Source organism: Adiantum capillus-veneris, chromosome 29 (genome assembly GCF_014529385.1).
Source record: "Adiantum capillus-veneris isolate H3 chromosome 29, ASM1452938v2, whole genome shotgun sequence".
Lineage (NCBI taxonomy): Eukaryota > Viridiplantae > Streptophyta > Polypodiopsida > Polypodiales > Pteridaceae > Adiantum > Adiantum capillus-veneris.
This window is the reverse complement of record NC_140959.1, coordinates 115,701,352-115,718,586: the sequence shown is the minus strand read 5'-3', so window position 1 is coordinate 115,718,586 and position 17,235 is coordinate 115,701,352.

Sequence of the window (17,235 nt, the reverse complement as noted above, 5' to 3'; positions counted from 1 at the left end):
TAAAGATTGGCAAAGGTTGAAGCAATCTAGGTTGCTTCCCTCTATCAAACTTTGTCTTTTGGCATATCACACATTTAGAAACATACTCTTGTATGTTTGCTTTCATGGTAGGCCAATAGAAATATGTTTCACTCCCTTTTAGGGTAGACTGAATCCCTCTATGCCCTGCATAAGGAGGAGCATGAGATTCATACATTACTTTCTCATGTAGTGAGCTAGTAGCCCATAGTCTATTGCCATAGAGAAGATAACCATCTTGTAAAGTAAATGGTTCCTCTTTCTTCCCTAGTGCAAGGGCCAAAATGACATCTCTAAAGTCGGGATCAATAGCATACTCATATATCATAGAAGATAGATCATTGTGAGTTGCTATGGAAATCGCATTCACTCTCGGCCATCTTGAGAGTGCATCGACTACTTGATTATGCTTGCCACCAATGTGATCAATATGAAAATGAAATTGAGAAAGGAAATTTTCCCACCTCATGTCTTTGTCGGAGAGCTCGGTCAATAGGGTCAAGCCTTGGACTTTCATAGGCTATGGCGTGCCCTTCTTGGAGCAAAACAGCTCCAAGACAATCACCACAAGCGTCACATTGGACCTCAAATGTCTTTGAGAGATCTAGTAGTGTAAGCACAGGTTGAGAGATAAGATTTTCTTTAAGCTTTTTGAAAGCATTGTTTTCCTTGGTAGACCATGTATACCTAGCATTTTTCTTTGTTAGGTCATGTAATGGTCTTGCAATTTGTGAGAACTTTTCTATGAGGCGTCTATAGTATGCACACATACCTATAACGCTTCTTAGTTCATGAATATTCCTTGGTTTAGGCCATCCTTTTATTACCTAACTTTGATGGATCCATTTGGATGCCATCTTGAGAGATAATGTGACCTAAATACTGAATCTTGCAAGAAAAATTCACTTTTCTTTCGATTAACATAAAGTTTATTCTCTCTTAGAGCTTGAAATATTACCTGGAGGTGTTGCTTATGTTCGTCTTATGAATTAGAGTAGATGATGATGTCATCAAAGAACACTCCAGTAAAGGTTCTCCATCAAGCGGTTGAATGTGGTTGGTGCATTGGTCAAGCCAAAAGGCATGACAAGACCAAATGTAGTGCAAAATGCGGTCTTTACAATGTCTTGATCAACTATCCTTATTTGATGGTAGCCACTTTTTAGGTCAATCCTACTGAAGTAGGTGGATGCTTGTAGCTTATCAAATAGGTCTTCTACCCATGGAACGGGAAACCTATTCTTGATAGTGATCCTATTTAGTGCTCTTATAGTCGACACACATAAGATATGTGCCGTCTTTCTTTTGCACTAATAGCACAGGTGAGAAAAATGGAGATGAGCTATGCCCTTCTCAACTAACTCATGCACTTGTTGCATAATCTCCTCTTGTTGAGCTTGAGAAACTCTATAAGGACGTTTATTAGGCGGTGAACTTCATGGAAGAAGTTCAATTGCATGGTCATCATTGCCTTGTTTAGGAGGTAGTTCACAATGGATGTCGTCAATAAAAACATCTTGAAACCCCTTGAGAAAATTGGATAACTCTAATTCCTTATGAGTGTGTATATTTTCTTTTGCTAAAACATTAGGTTCATTTTGAGAATCTTTAACAAAAATCATGTGCACGGAAATAGAGCTCTTTATTGACTTATTTAGGGCTTGCATATGTACAATGGGTATGGTGTTACACATTTCCTTAGCATCTATGTACATATCTTTTTCCCTGAACCTAAAGTAGATTGTCCTTTTAGGGAATTTAACATTGGCAGCCATGTGATCAAACCACGATTCACCTAGGATTACATCCTCATGCTTGAGAGGAGAGATAAAGAAGTCCCCTTTGTCCACATAGCTTTGGACATGGAGCCTCAATTTCCCAATTAAGGGAGTGACTGAAGCTTCTTGCCCCTTGAAAGCACCATCTGCGAATAGAAAATTTCCCATCTTGTAAGCTTGTGTGCCTAGCTTGGTGGCCAAATTTGTGAATATGAAATTGTGAGTAGAACCAGGGTCAAAGATAATAAAGCGTCATGTTCACTTACCTTTCCCCAAGCATGGCATAGAGGAGATCCTTTGTGGTGAGCTTCCTCTTCTTGGATTTCGACCAAGGTAGCTCTAGGAGGCTCATGGCGGGTGTTCTTTTGGGGACAAGCACGGTACGCATGACCTTGCTCGCCGCACTTGAAACAATGGTCATCCTTGCAATAACGCTCAATCTCTTCAGGAGAGAGTTTGTTTTTGCCTTTGTAAACTCCGTTCTCCTTAGCTTTGTTGGAATTTCCCTTAGGAGACTTTTGCACTTTGTCCTTCCCCTTAGGCTCATTGGAACCGTTGTTTTTCGTGGGCTTAGAATTTCTCTTGGCCCCTGTTTGGAAATTGATTCAAAAATCCACCATAGTATGGTGTGTTACCGCCGATATGGTTGCGTGGCCTTTGGGAGTTGACATACTCTGCCATTTCTTCCGTTAAGCCCGCACAAAATTGTTGCTTTTTCTCTCCAAAATCCAACTTTTGGAAGACAGTTACTTTGAGTTGTAGGTCCCCAAACTTGTCTACATATTTGTGAATGGATTCGTAGGGAGAGAGCTTCAGGCTTCGCCATTCGGTGAGTACTTTGTCTTTGGCATTGGTGGCCAAAAACTGCTTCATAATGGAATCTCTTAAAGCTTTCCATGTTTGTGGAGCTTTAGTTTTGGCCCATAGGCTAGACTACCATTGCCTGGCAAACTTTTGAAAGTGCATAGCTACATGGGATAGCTTAGAGGACCCCGTCAAGCCCTCGTCTCCAAACGCCAATCGAATTGTTGGATAAAGGCCAAGACTTTGTCCATATCACCAAAGCAACCATCGCAGGTAAGGAAAGAGATGCTCTTTTCTCCCTCTTTGAACTTCTTGAACTTGGACGACCTCTTCCATGCGGCATAGGATTTCCTATGGCCTCTTCCTTTTTATTGTTCAAAGGTTGCACCATCACTTTCTTCAGAAGATGAATAATTTGAGGAAGATGGAGAAGAGGGTGACCTCTTTCTTTCCTTTTTCTTACCTTGATCTTCTTTGTCTGCACCATCACTTTCATAAGACGAAGATGATGAAGAAGATGGAGAAGAGGATGTCCTCTCTCTTGCCTTTTTCTTCTCTTGCTTTTTGTCATCCCTCTTTGAAGTATGGTGTGGAGAAGTGTGTGATGGTCTTCTCTGTTTTGAAGGTGATGGAGAGCGTTACGCCTGCTGTCTTTGTGGAGCCATCTCCATCGAGGTGGTCACTTATTTCTCATTCCTTTGGTGGGGGCTCTTGAGTTCTGCTTTGGTAAGGAGATGCATCATCAAGAAGCAAATTTTTAAGCCCTTCGTATGGATCCTCTTCTTCTTCCCAAATTGGAGAGAGACCTCTTTTGGGAGTCTCGCAAGGAGGCTTCCTAGGTACTCTCTTGTCATGGTGGGAAGTTTGGAGAATCCCATGAGCACAAAGCTGCCATTGCACTTCACTTTGGAGAGATGGATTACCCATGGCTTGTTGAAGCCTAGAAACAAGATAGTTAACAAGCATAGGGGCATCATTAGTAGCCTTCTCATTAGCAAAATCAAAGTTATCAACATTAATTTCACTCTCTTTACTATTGTCAGCCATTCTAACAACTTTAAGGTTAATCCGTAGGCAAGCCCCGTAGGAATCCACTATTAAGACCATAGCTCTCGACGGTGATGCCCCGTTATTTGCATGAAGGCAGCACACTACAAGGCTAAAATATCCCTATTCTACTTACTCAAATGCAATTAATAATAACAACCATTTATAGCTCGCTTGAGGACCTCTCTTCTTGAGCAAGAAAAGAGAAAACTTTTGATCTAATACCAATGCAACATTTAATGGCCTAGTAGCTTGTGTGTAGAGGACACTATTAAGACCATAGCTCTCGACGGTGATGCCCCATTATTTGCATGAAGGAAGCACACGACAAGGCTAAAATATCCCTATTCTACTTACTCAAATGCAATTAATAATAACAACCATTTATAGCTAGCTTGAGGACCTCTCTTCTTGAGCAAGAAAAGAGAAAATTTTTGATCTGATACCAATGCAACATTTAATGGCCTAGTAGCTTGTGTGTAGCGGAAAATAGCATGAACATTGTGAGCATTTAATCAAAATACATTCCTAATGAGAATAACAAGAGTGTTTGGGTGGAGAGAGCAGCAAAACGTACAACACCTAGTTAGATAGCATGAAAAATACTTCAAAAGAGAGAGAAATTAAGCTATTGGCAATAGTTGAGGACCGGATTTACATGGAGTCGGTCCCCCCTCCAAAAGGCTTTGTATTATGGTTTCTCCCATCAAGAGAGACATTTTACAATACAATTATTTGTGTTCCTTCAATACTAGCTAATGCAATGAAGATGAAAGCTTCAAGAACTAAACAAAAAACTTATCAAACACAACATCAATTCCATCACGGTCCCAGACCCAAGACCTCACACACCTTCAAAGATGGTGAGAGCTAGCGGGGTATGAGAGTAGATTGAGAGGAAGAAGGAGTAGTCTTATGAGAAAGATGTACATCTCCTCACATAATCACTCATATTAGAATAGCTTAGCTTAGTAATTAGCATGGTAGAGGAGATGAGCATGCATTGAAGCTTGTCTCTTGGTTGGATTTTCATCACAAATCCAAGGGTTGTTGGTGTAGGCCTCCCTTCTCACAAGCTTGGAGTAGATGATAAGATTTCCATTAAAGCTTGAGAAGGAGAGAGAGAGAGAGAGAGTCTTCTTACTCCACACATGGACTAGTGTGAGTGTGTATGCAATAATGCCTTTGAAAAATCAGCCCCCTCTCTCTCTTGGTCGACCCCTCTTGCTATTTGCTCATGCTACCACCCCATTGCACCTCTCCGGGCTTAGCCAATAGGATTTAAGGAGCATAAGTGATAGCCTTCTGACATGTGTCCCCCTTTCCTCTTTTGTGAGAGCGTTAGGTAGTTAATTAATGCAACTAAACTCTCATTGGACCCTTTGTCTCCTGGCCAATAGGAATCAGGCAAGCCATTGGGCTGCTGCATGCTCATTAGAACCCTTGGTGAGAGACTGTCCAATAGTCTTCTAGAGAGCTTAATTCCTATTAATTATTTTATTAAGTTTTTTTAAATTAATTAAGCTAGATCTACTCTATCCTAATTCTTAATTGTCCACCTCCATGGCCATCCAATAGGATTTGAGTACACCTTGTCGGAAACTAGGCTAGGGAGCTCACATGTGTCCCTCTTTCCCCTTGTGTAAAGGAAGCTTGTGAGTGTGTATGTGTGTGTTTCTCTCTCATCCCCTACTTCCAGGGCTCGCCCCCTCCTAAGTAGGACTCTTTGAAGACTTTTTGGCACACACACTAAGCATCCAATTTTCCTAGTGATTGACCTTTGGACACAACCTTTGAATTTTGGAACCTTGGCATTTTGGAAGTCTTAATGGGCTGAACCTTGGGGTCTTTTAAGCCGATTGTTGTGCATTTCTCTTTTGCAGATGACCCCCCCATTTGGATCCCTATTTTCCCTTCTTTGGATCCCGACTGTGGCCGGTCTGCCAGCTGTTTCTCCCGTGGCACTTCCCCATATTAAATGATCAATTTAACATGAGAAAATCATTTAGGAGAATTTAGATATTAGTTATTATGACACCTAGTAAATGGTAGTGAAGATTGACATCATGAGACAAAAAATATACCTTATATTCAAAATAAGTAAATAACACAAAAAGCACATGGAACTTAAAATTTTGATGTGCACGGGTTTGGAGGGGGTATTGATTAGTACTTTTCTTTGGATTTAGATGATGCATGCCTTCATCTTGCTGTCGCTTGAGTTTCTTCCTTAGGGTATCTGCAATTACTAGTAATGTCTTCACATCCTCTACGTCCACCGCTTTATACATGGTTTCCAATTCTAGGATCACAATAAGGTTTAGGGGGAAAAAACCAAAATCTGCTCGAACAAAAATGAAACACTACATATATGAACTTTGTTACCTTCCTGGTTGTCGTTTGAGAGCTTGCTAGAGTCATGTCGAATGGTTTCCTTGCCATGGTTCTCAACCACGAAGGGTTCAGCCTCGGGGTCCTCCACTCTGTCCCCACTTTTTACAACAGCCTTGCCATGCTGAAAACCCTCAAATAGCTCTATGTTGCTTTTGTCAAGTTCAAACAATTCTGTATTTTTCTCGTCAAGTTCAAGCAGACGAGAACTTTTGTCAGCATTGGTTTCTATGAAAAAAAAAATCATGTTAAGGGACATATCTCATGACAAGTGGATTTAAGCTAAGTATAGGGAACCCACCTTCCAAATCTATGTACTCAATTCCGAGTGCCTAGCACTTGGATATTTCTACAATCTTTACTGTGCACAATGGGTGAGTGCACTCTGTCATAGTGCTGCATAGAATTGCAAAGCAAAATGGGTGATATTTGTGTTGACATTCAAGTGAGAAGAACCCTGTCATGTGGTTCGCTAAGAGGGGTTTCCCACATGCAGCACAGTCACCACCAATACACACAAACGGTTTCAAAATAGAAGCTTTAGTTGGCGGTGAAGGGACAATGATGACTCTCCCTTTTCCTAGATATATTGGATGGCTGTATCCATAAATGCTCTTTAAGACGTCAAGACTTCTAATTCAAATTCCAAATCCATATTCCTTTGCTGCCAACCATAGCATAAACAACAGCGGAGAGTAAGGTCACTTCATGCTTGGATGGACTTAAGTGCACAAGCTTGAATGCTTCTATTCAACTTCTTCTAAAGAATTCAAAGAAAATTAAAAAATGCTTGACAAATCTTATCAAAACGCTTTCTAGGCATTTCTAAGCACTTTCTAACAACTTGTTTAGCACTTTTGAACCACCAATTGAGCACCATTGAGCACTTCAAAGCGCTTTCTAACCACCTGGTCACCACTTTCAAAGCACCTAGGTACCACATTCTTGGCAACATAAAGCATTTCAAATCTCTTTCTAACAACCTTTTTAGCAACATTGAGCACTTCAAAGCACTTTCTTACCACCAAGTCACCACTTTGTACTTATTGTGAGCAAAGAAAGTGCTTCAGAGTGCAGATTGGTTCCTTGAAAGAACTTTGAAGTACTTTTTAAGCATATTTCAACACTGTGGAGCACTTCAAATCAGTCTCTTGACTCAATCCTTACCACTTGGTCTTAACTTCATAACCACCTAGAAAGCAATCAAGAGCTATCTCAAAGAACTTCAAAGTACTTTCAAGGAACCTTTCAGCACTTTCTCACCACTTTCTAACCACCTATTAAGCCCTTTCAAGCATATCATAGGCACCATTGAGAACTTCAAAGCACTTTCAAAGCACCTGGTTACCACTTTCTTGGCACCATAAAGCATTTCAAATCACTTTTTGACCACCTATTGAGTGACAATGAGCACTCCAAAGCACTTTCTTACCACCTAGTCACCACTTTTACTCCTTATGAGCAGTTAAAGTGATTCAAAGTGCATATTGGTTCCTTGAAAGCACTTTGAAGTACTTTCTAAGCACCTTTCAATATTGTGGAGCACTTCAAAGCAGTCTCTTCTCTCAATTCTTTCCACTTGGTCAAAACTTTATAACCACCTTATAAATAGTATAGAGCTATGTCAAAGCACTTCAAAGTACATTCAAGGACCCTTTCAACACTTTCAAGCACTTTCTTAGCACTTTTGACCACATGTTAAGATCTTTTAAGCATATTGTAGGCACCATTGAGTATTTTAGAGCACTTTCTAACCACCTGGTTATCACTTTCTTTGCACCATAAAGCATTTCAATTCACTTTTTGACCACCTATTAAGCAACATTGAGCACTTCCAAGCACTTTCTTACCACCAAGTCACCACTATGTGCTCCTTGTGAGTAGTTTAAGTGCCTCAACATGTTGATTGCTTCCTTGAAAGCACTTTGAAGTACTTTCTAAGCACCATTCAGCATTGTGGATCACTTAAAAGCAATCTCTTCACTCAATCCTTACCACTTGGTGAAAACTTTATAACCACCTAATAAGAAGTATAGAGCTATATCAAAGCACTTCAAAGTACTTTGATGGATCCTTTCAGCACTTTGAAGCACTTTGAAACACTTTCCTACCACCTATCAAGCATATTGTAGGCACCATTGAGCACTTCAAAGCACTTTTAGGTGCTTTTAGGGCATTTGTAATCACTTTCTAGGAACCATTGAGCACTATGAAGATTTTTGCAACCACTTGGTCAACACTTCCTACTCCAAGTAAGCAATTTAGACTTATCTCAAAGCACTTCATAACATGAAGCATGTCTAGTCTGAAGTCTAATCACTTGGTCATCACATTCTACTTATTTATTGAGAATTTTTAATTTATCACAAAGCACTCCTATGCACTTATAGCAACAAGCTGACCTACAAGGAGTCCAAATCTTCTTTAAGCCGCCCCGAATCAGTAGTGGCACTTGCCTTGGACATCATTTTGGTGATAGCTGTGACCTCTACCTCTTTGCGGTCTACCTCTCATGGATCTAAATCGGGTGAGGTCTTGAGCACCTCCAGCTCCTTGCTTAGTTGGTCCAATTCCCTGTAGAAGTCATTTCAAGTAGAAAAATGCCCTTCATTTCTAAGCCACAGGTTCCTCTTTTCCTGCAGCTGGACTTTCACCTCACCCAACATCCTTTTTTTCTCATTCTCCTGGCCACTAAGTCCCTCCTCCATTCTAAGCACCAGCTGAATATACATTGGCATCTCTACTGCCTGAAATGGCTACAACTTGCTTGCCGACATTCTCGGTATTGATGACAAGGCACCGTCACAGATAGATGCTTCTATTTGAATGACACCTGCCAATCCATAATCGGTGCGGAACTTGTTGATATTCCACTCCAAACCTGCTTTTTTCATCTTGCAGTTTTCAAGGACACCGCCACCAAACCTTGCCCATGCAATCCGATGTCCAATCGAATCACTCGTTGTTGCTAGATACCTCTCATACACGAAACCCCGTGCAAATTTTGCTACCAACTCACCATTGGATGGGGTTGCTTGATATACCTTCTGGTACAAAAGATAGCACTTCTCAAAACAAACTCATCCCTCAAATGGTTGAGAAATAGCTTTGTGTTTCTCTTGTGCAGGCACTTGAAGACACTCAGCCACTCCTCATCGGGGATATCTTTATCTGTGAGCTCTTTAGGCAACTTCCCCTCTAGGCTGAGCCCATACTCCTCATGCAGTTCCTTGGCCAAGAAGAAAAATCTTGATAGCCATGGGTACTCCAACGCTGCAAGCACCAAAAAATAGAGCTTGTTGAAAGCCCAACTTTGCAAACACTGAAGCAATGGAAAAAAACAATGCAAAACATACACATGCATACCTTTTGATGACTTTGTTGACAGCTTTGAGTTGGATGCAACGCATTTTAGAGTGCCAGGCATGACCTTTACCTCCACTTTTGATGGACTGCTTTGGCATCGTGAGCTCATTGGTTGGAGGGTTTGATCTTGAAGTTCAAGTTCAGACATTGTGCCCTTCCCGATCTTGTTCCTTGGTAAACCATGTGCAGTTGACTTTATCTTGCAGCCTACAACATGAATGTACAGTAAAGAGGATGAGCTTATGAGCACGCAGAGAAATACTAATGCCTACATCTCTAAGTGCAACAGTATGATGCATGCAAATCTTGACTTTGGTAGAGCAGACATGCAAAACAAGACATGCAAACATGTAAGCCTCAGTAGTTCAAAACTGTTTATGAGCATGGCTGGCGACCTCTGTTTGCGAAAAGGATGCATGTCTTATGAGCACGAGGAGAAAGACTAATGCATGCATACAACTCCAAGTGCTACAGTATTCATGATGCATGCAAAGTTTCACTTCAAAAGGAGCGGGAAAATTGGCACATGCAGACATGGAAACCTCAGCAGTTCAAAAAGGCAGTAGGGTTTACCTTCTCAATCCAGCAAAGCAGAGGCAAGAGAGAATGAAATGTTTACAAACCTCAGCAGTTCAAAATGGCAGTAGGGTTTACCTTCTTAGTTTGGCAGAGCAGAGTCAAGAGTGAATGAGACGAACGTTTGAGTTTTGAAGCTCAGTGAGATCACTTGGCACGTGGGAAGAATCTGTCAAAAGTTGACGTCAAAGTCGTCCTATGAAAAGTCACACACGCATATCTTAAAAATGATGATCAGTGGCCCTTCCAACTACTGAGGCCATTAACGTTTCAAAATTCCCCTTTTCTTTTTGATTTATCACAAATTCCTTTCCAAAGTAGTCTCTTGGTGGTACCCCAAAAAGTGAAATAGTGGTACCACCAATACATTCTTAGACCCGTATACTTTAGGAAATTAGCTGATGCTTTCATCGAGAGAGGAGGAAGATGATGAAGATGGAGAAGAGGGTGACATCTTTCTCGTCTTTTTCTTCCTGTGGTTCCTCCCTTCCTTGTCAGGAGAAAAGGAGAAGGACTATGCGGCAATCATTTCCTCTTAGGAGGAGTTGGTAACCGTTGAGACCGCCGTCTTCGCGGAGCCACGTCCTCCAAATCACATCTTTCTCTTTTAGTGTTTTCCTCTTCTTCTTCCTGCATCGAGGAGATTCTTCTTTTGGAAGTCTCATTAAGAGGCTTCCTAAGCTCTCTCTTGTCTTGGGGAGTTTGAAGGAGGCCATAGCTATGAAGTTGTTGAGTAACTTCGGCTGCATCTTCAGTAGCACCTTCAACATTCATTCTACTCCCTTTATTATTGTCAACCATGCTAATTAAACTTATGTAAGTAGTACTTTGTGATTTGGTACCCTCAAAATCATAGTTTCTACCCTTCTCGACTCTTAAAAATAGGCTTTCAAGAAAACACACCCGTGGTTTAGAAATTGTTGATTGCAAAGAGCATTGGAGAGGTTCTAACAGTGCCCGATGGATTATGGTTCCTACCGAGTTTTCTATTAGCTCAATAATGGTTAAGCCAAAGGCAAGTCCCAAAAGACTCCATTATTAAGTCTATAGTTCTCAATGGTGTATTTCAAACTAAGCTCTTCCCACCGAGAAAATAAATTCCTATCCCACTTACCCTCTTGTAATTAGCAAGTCCAACCTTTCATGAACTTAAAGACCTCTCTTTTCTTAAGCAAGAAAAGAGAAACCAATAGCTCTTATACCAATGTAACAAAATTGGACTTGTAACATGGAAAGTAGAGGAATCAAAATAACTATAGTGATCATTTTTTATAGAATTCTTCAAGAGCATAAAGAGAATACTTGATATATAGCAAGCATATTCATTATACCTAATTAGCTTGGCATGAACAATACTTTTCAAGAGAAAGAATTAGAGAAGTTGACAATAGTTGAGGACCAGATTTACTTGGAGCCGGTCCCCCCTCCAAAAGGATTTTGTATTATAGATTCTCCCATAATGAGACTCTTGGTACAATACAAGCTTTGTGTTCCTTAAGACCTAATTGATGCAATGAAGATGGAAATATTCATGCATCAAAATTATGCCCTTAATCAACTTAATGAAAGCGATGTTTGGGCTTCAAAATTATGCATGCGCTGTTTGGGCTTCAAAAAACCCTTTGTATTCACACTAAAAGGCCTATGGCCATTGGCTTTGAGCTTTGGTCATAGTGGAAGGCCCTCCCACCAACCGTGCGGCATAAACAAGGGCCGGCAATCCTTCCTCCGTTCTCGTGCTCCTACGACCACCAGTTCGTTGTGCTGCAAAAATAATTCAGTATTCCAAGCAGGCTGCAAACTCCGACTGAATTTTTGTTTGCATAAGATGCAAATCCCGTCATCGGCTACTATGAATTGATTTGTGTTTTCAAATGCGTCCTCGGCTCCAAATCAATTGTTGATTGCGCGGTGGCTTGGGATTTACAATCCGATTTCAACTTGGACGTTCAGTTCGGTTGAAGACATAATTACCTAGTTAATTATCGCAACCTACTATGAGCTAGTGCTGAAGTTCCTCGGTGATTTCACCTCTTCGCCAATTCTACCGGGATTGGAAATTCACTTTTTTTACGACCGCCGGTGAGGTTAGAACGGCTAACTACCTTTGTGTTCGATACGGTTGCGAGTTTTTGTTGCACTCCAAGGTACTGTTTTCTCTTTTGTTTGCACAACACAGATTCGCCATGAGTGAAGAAATTTATGATCAACACATGTTTGACTTAGAATACCTCGAATTGGCTCCACCTGTGGATGTCATGGGGCCGGATACTCTCACGGAGAGTACCATCGTGGAAACAGGGATGGATGGTGCAAAGCCAGGTGATCAATCTCTGTCTCCTCATTTATCAACCACTCCTCCTCAGAGCGTGTTGGATATTTTAGAGGATGACAGTCAATTGCCAGATGCCAAGGAGTTTGTCACTCAACAGGACTGGAAAATTTTTTACGCCCAACTTCGCAAGCTCGCTGTCAGGGTTCAAATTTTGGTTACACAAGTAGAAAATCTTACAGAACTAATTTACAAAATGCTACCAGAAATAGCTCTCCACCTTCCAGCAATCCAGGGGGTTGCCAATTTACCAGTTATGACCAAAGAGGTCCAACATGTCCACAATAATTCGATTGTCGGAACAAATCGGGGCACGACCAACGTGGTCAAGAAGCACCTATCACCATCCGAATTTCAACGTGTAAAAAGTCAAAAATTATGCTTTATTTGCTTAGGAACACATCAAAAAAAGCAGTGCCCACATGTCGGACAACTTAAGCATGATGCATGAGTTCGTGATTTGACATAAACTCCAGTTTTGGTGCACGGAACAGTAGTTATATGGCTTTTGAACATGTTATGCTTAGCCATTTTCTCATACTTCAATATGGATTTTCAGCGTATTGTACGTTTTTTTGAATTGGGTACTGTTGTGCCCCAATTGTTTTTCGTCCACCATAGTCATTTTTGGTACGACCAGTCACATCATCTCGGATTATACGATCTGTCAAAAACATTATGAGATGCATGCAAGATCACTGAATTAGGGTGTATATGATACACGTGTCCTACACCTTTACGTTTTGCATTTACTTTGGACAGTATTATGAAAAGCCAAATGCTTCGACATGACATAAGGCTTCTAATTTGTACTCCGATTACCTCGGCGACAAGAGCAGTTGGAAACCAAGTTTGGGGCACCTACATTATTCAGGATATCATCTCATTGAATCCCTACCAGTCTAGCCGGTGCAAGGCACTTATGGTGTTTCCTTTTACGGTTGCCACGGTAGCCACGGGCTTCCGTTTTTGTATGCAAGGCATGCTACCCAGATGGTATAAAGTACGCTCTCACAAATCACTCTGTCAAGGACACTATTTGTTACGCATTGAATACCATAATTTTTGGTTTTTATCAAGGCACACAAAACAACCTAAAACTTCTACTGGATTCACAACCCATACACGGTAGACAGTCAAGATCTGACTTGTGTTCCCTCTCGCGATGCGAGCATCATACAGTCAGATGGTTGCATGTTTATAGGATAAGCTGCCAGTCAGGCATAAGATGTCTAAGCGCACACATTCTGGGCACACACAAAATAGACATTTAAGAAAAGTTCCTCAACCCAGCATGCTCTTCTGTTCGTTCTTCACCTCTTTTTCTAAGGTACAACATGAAAATTTTCTACGAAGTTTGTTTCATGTTTTCTCCTGAGCCAAGATGCTCTACAATTATCAGCTACAAATTGGGCAAGGTGCCATTCACATTTATTTCATCGGTTTATCGATTGAACACTCATTGCCATACGGGCTATGAACCACGCACGCTGGCTACGGGCCATTGCTAAATCTAGGATAAGATCCACTTTTTGGTATTCCTTGGATGATTGTTCTCAAGATCGAACAGCTCTACCCAGTGGTGTACACACTGACGTTAATTGACAAGCAAGCATCTTGTCTTTACAGATATCATTACGGATGTTAGGGTGTCATGTTTTCACTACATGTTTTCAATGCAAAGGCTCATGTGCGTTTTTTGATAATCTTAACCTCACACAGACTGATCTCTACCACGGAGTATAGACATAGCAATCAGGGGTGACAACATGGTTGTAAGGGATTGTTAGTTCACTCGTGTGCGTCTTCTGCTCTCTCTATAGCACTACGAAGTGTCTATGGACATACGGTTTTGGGGTAAGACCCAGCGAGTGATTGCTACATCACCCCATAGGCATTACGGATCACAGTTTGATCTACATTGAGGATCACAGTTGATCTCTCTCAGTTCTACTTTCAAGGAAAGAATTACGCAATCTACCATGCGGTAGCAAACGAACACACTTTTTAAGTTGATTCCACTCAATCTGTACACGGTTAACTATGTTGGTTACCGCCGTTATCTCCTAAGTTGAGCAGTTTCTACAAAGAAGTCTTATAAAGGGATTTGACTACATAGATTCTAATTCAAGGGCTTGGGTTGCAAAGGCAACAACCAGGGTTCCCAGTGCAATACTGTTTGTTTTTCATGTAGGGGACGTGCTCCTCTCCATTCAAATACGGGTAAGTGAACATTACGTTCAAATCTCCAGGTACGCATCTATTGATTTGGGGTTATTCCATTTTTAGTATGCTTTGCTTGGTGTTTCAAGACGTATAAATACGCTTGAATGTTATAGAGCCATGCCAAGGGCATGTCGGCACAAAGTATTTTGGGCCAAGTGTCCAATCTATCTTTCTGCCTTATGCTGTTATGAATCCACTTGTAGGATTCAATATGGAACATGTTGTCACATAGGATACAACATGGTCTAGGAACTCAAGGAGTTCGGTTTAGCCAGTGTGGAGCAATGAATGAGGGTCCCTCTCACTCCCGTCGTAGAGTGTTTGCAATTACCTCCACACACAAGTATATCTTGTACTTGAAGGATGTTCCTTTTTACACATCCTTACATGAGACATATTCCACATGTGGAGAATATGAGTCTCTGGACTGACACTGTTGCCATTATTTTAATTATGTGTCACGACAAAGTCACTAGGTGCGGGTCACATCTGTTTTATAGACCATTTTTAGCACGACGTATCAGGAGCAATTTCATGGCCAGAAATTATCGGATACTCAGAATGACTTGTTAAGGTACAAGTACTGCTAAACAACATTACAGATGGTTGTTTATACATATAGCTAGGCTATAAGTTGTTAATGAAAAAGTTTCATTGTTTGTACCTAGAAGTGATCAATGTTTCACCTTCTATTGTGATTCAGACGTTTTAGCAAGGCTTGCAAAAGACTGCACCTAAAAGTATTTAGTTTCTTTTCAGAACTATTTACATTCCTTTTAATGCGTGCTAGGCGCATCACATTTGCCATAAGTATTGGCAAGGATCATTGTGGATATACAGGTTTGGGTTAGTCTTTGCTAAATGCATGCACACTAGGTGTTATGGGCCCTAGTGTTTAGCAAAGGCTGATTTGGAACGGCATGCATATTCCATAGGTTGTTGCTTATGAAGCATTTTGCACTCTATGTGCACTATCTCTATGAGATTACTTTTTGATCCACTAATCACCAATAGAGGTCATGGCTCGGTTTGGGCGTTTGTGGATTTTTTCAAGTTAACCACGATGGTTACTTCGGACATTGTTGATTCTTCACCAATGTTAAACACTACTGTGATTCCCCGTTTACCAGTCATCTAGGACGACTGTCTGTAAACCATGAGGAAAACACGCCTCAGTACTGTCAGTTATCCAAGGGGATAGGCAGTTTACAAAGAGTAATCTTGTGCTAAAGGATCTGCTAAGAGCATACGTTAGCACAATGCATTTCTAAATAGATGATTTTATCCCTATTCTAGAATTTGCTTAAGTACGATTTTTGACTTCAAACACCTCTTGTGGTGGGGTTGGAGATTGTGTCAATACTTTCATACGTCAAGGACTTACTAGGTGTGCTGACAAAGTATGTTGGCAAGTAACCTTCATTAGGGATGAACATGTAACGGACTTTTCAAGATACTCAGGAGAGTAGGAAATCTAGCTCACAACTGCATGGAAAGTTACGCCGAGGTTTCCTTGCATTATTCCAGTACCTTCAAAAGATCTGAAAATTGGTTATTCCTTTGGACAACTCTTAGTTGTGGTTACTCCTTCACAGTACTCAAGTGAGTTATAAATGGAGTTACCATTTAAACCCAAGTGACTCTTAGTTATGGTTACTCCTTTACAGCACTCAAGTGAGTTATAAATGGAGTTACCATTTAGACCCAAGTGGTTGCAAACGGACAACAATGTTGAAAATCAAGATATTCATCTTGGTTTCATTGAACCTCCTCACTGCACCAATTATCGGTCATACAGACAACTGGCTCACTTATGGGACGTCACTAAAGAGAACATCAGTATTCTTAAGAAGATATTACTACCTGTGTTTTCGAGGAAAAAAACTCTTCCTTAAGGGGGAAGTAATGTCAGGATAAGGGTCATGTACCCTAAGAACTAGGTTAGTCACGGACTACGGCCAAAGGCTAGGCTAGGCAGTGTGGATAGGGGATCCATCTAGGGCAAGGGGCTAGGAGCCCGCCTATATAAAGGGAGGTTGAGAGGAGGATCTCAAAGCCTAGTTCCCTAGTTCTTACATAAAGTGTGTAAATGTAAGAAAGATTTGTATGGGTTGAAGCAATCTCCTTGTGCTTGGTCAAACAAGACTTTTGTAACAGTCCAACAGAAAGCACATTGTATGTAAAGCGTAAGGGTGATGTACTTCTCATTGTCATTCTCTATGTGGACGACTTGGTGATCATTGGACCAAATGAGAGACATATTTCTAAATTTAAGGCTGATTTGAATTCTACTTTCAAGATGAAAGATTTGAGGCTGTTGCATCATTACTTGGGTACAAAATTTAAGCAGTGTGATGATGGTATTGCTTTGTGTCAGAAAAGTTACATAGAGACATTGCTATGTAAGTTTGGACTTGAGGATTGCAAACCTATTGCCACTCCGATGAAAACACGTTTGAAATTGAGTCTTTATGATGCTGGTGATCCTATCGATTTCACTCTTTACCAAACTGTTGATGGCTGTCTTATTTGTGTATGCAACACAAGGCCGAATATTCAGTTTGCAGTCTCACAGGTCAACAAATTTATGCATAGTCTACGGTTTAAGCATTGGAAGGCTGTCAAGAGGATTTTTTACTACTTGAGTGGCACTTTATATCTTGGCTTGTTTCATCCCAAGGGGGGATCATTGCTACC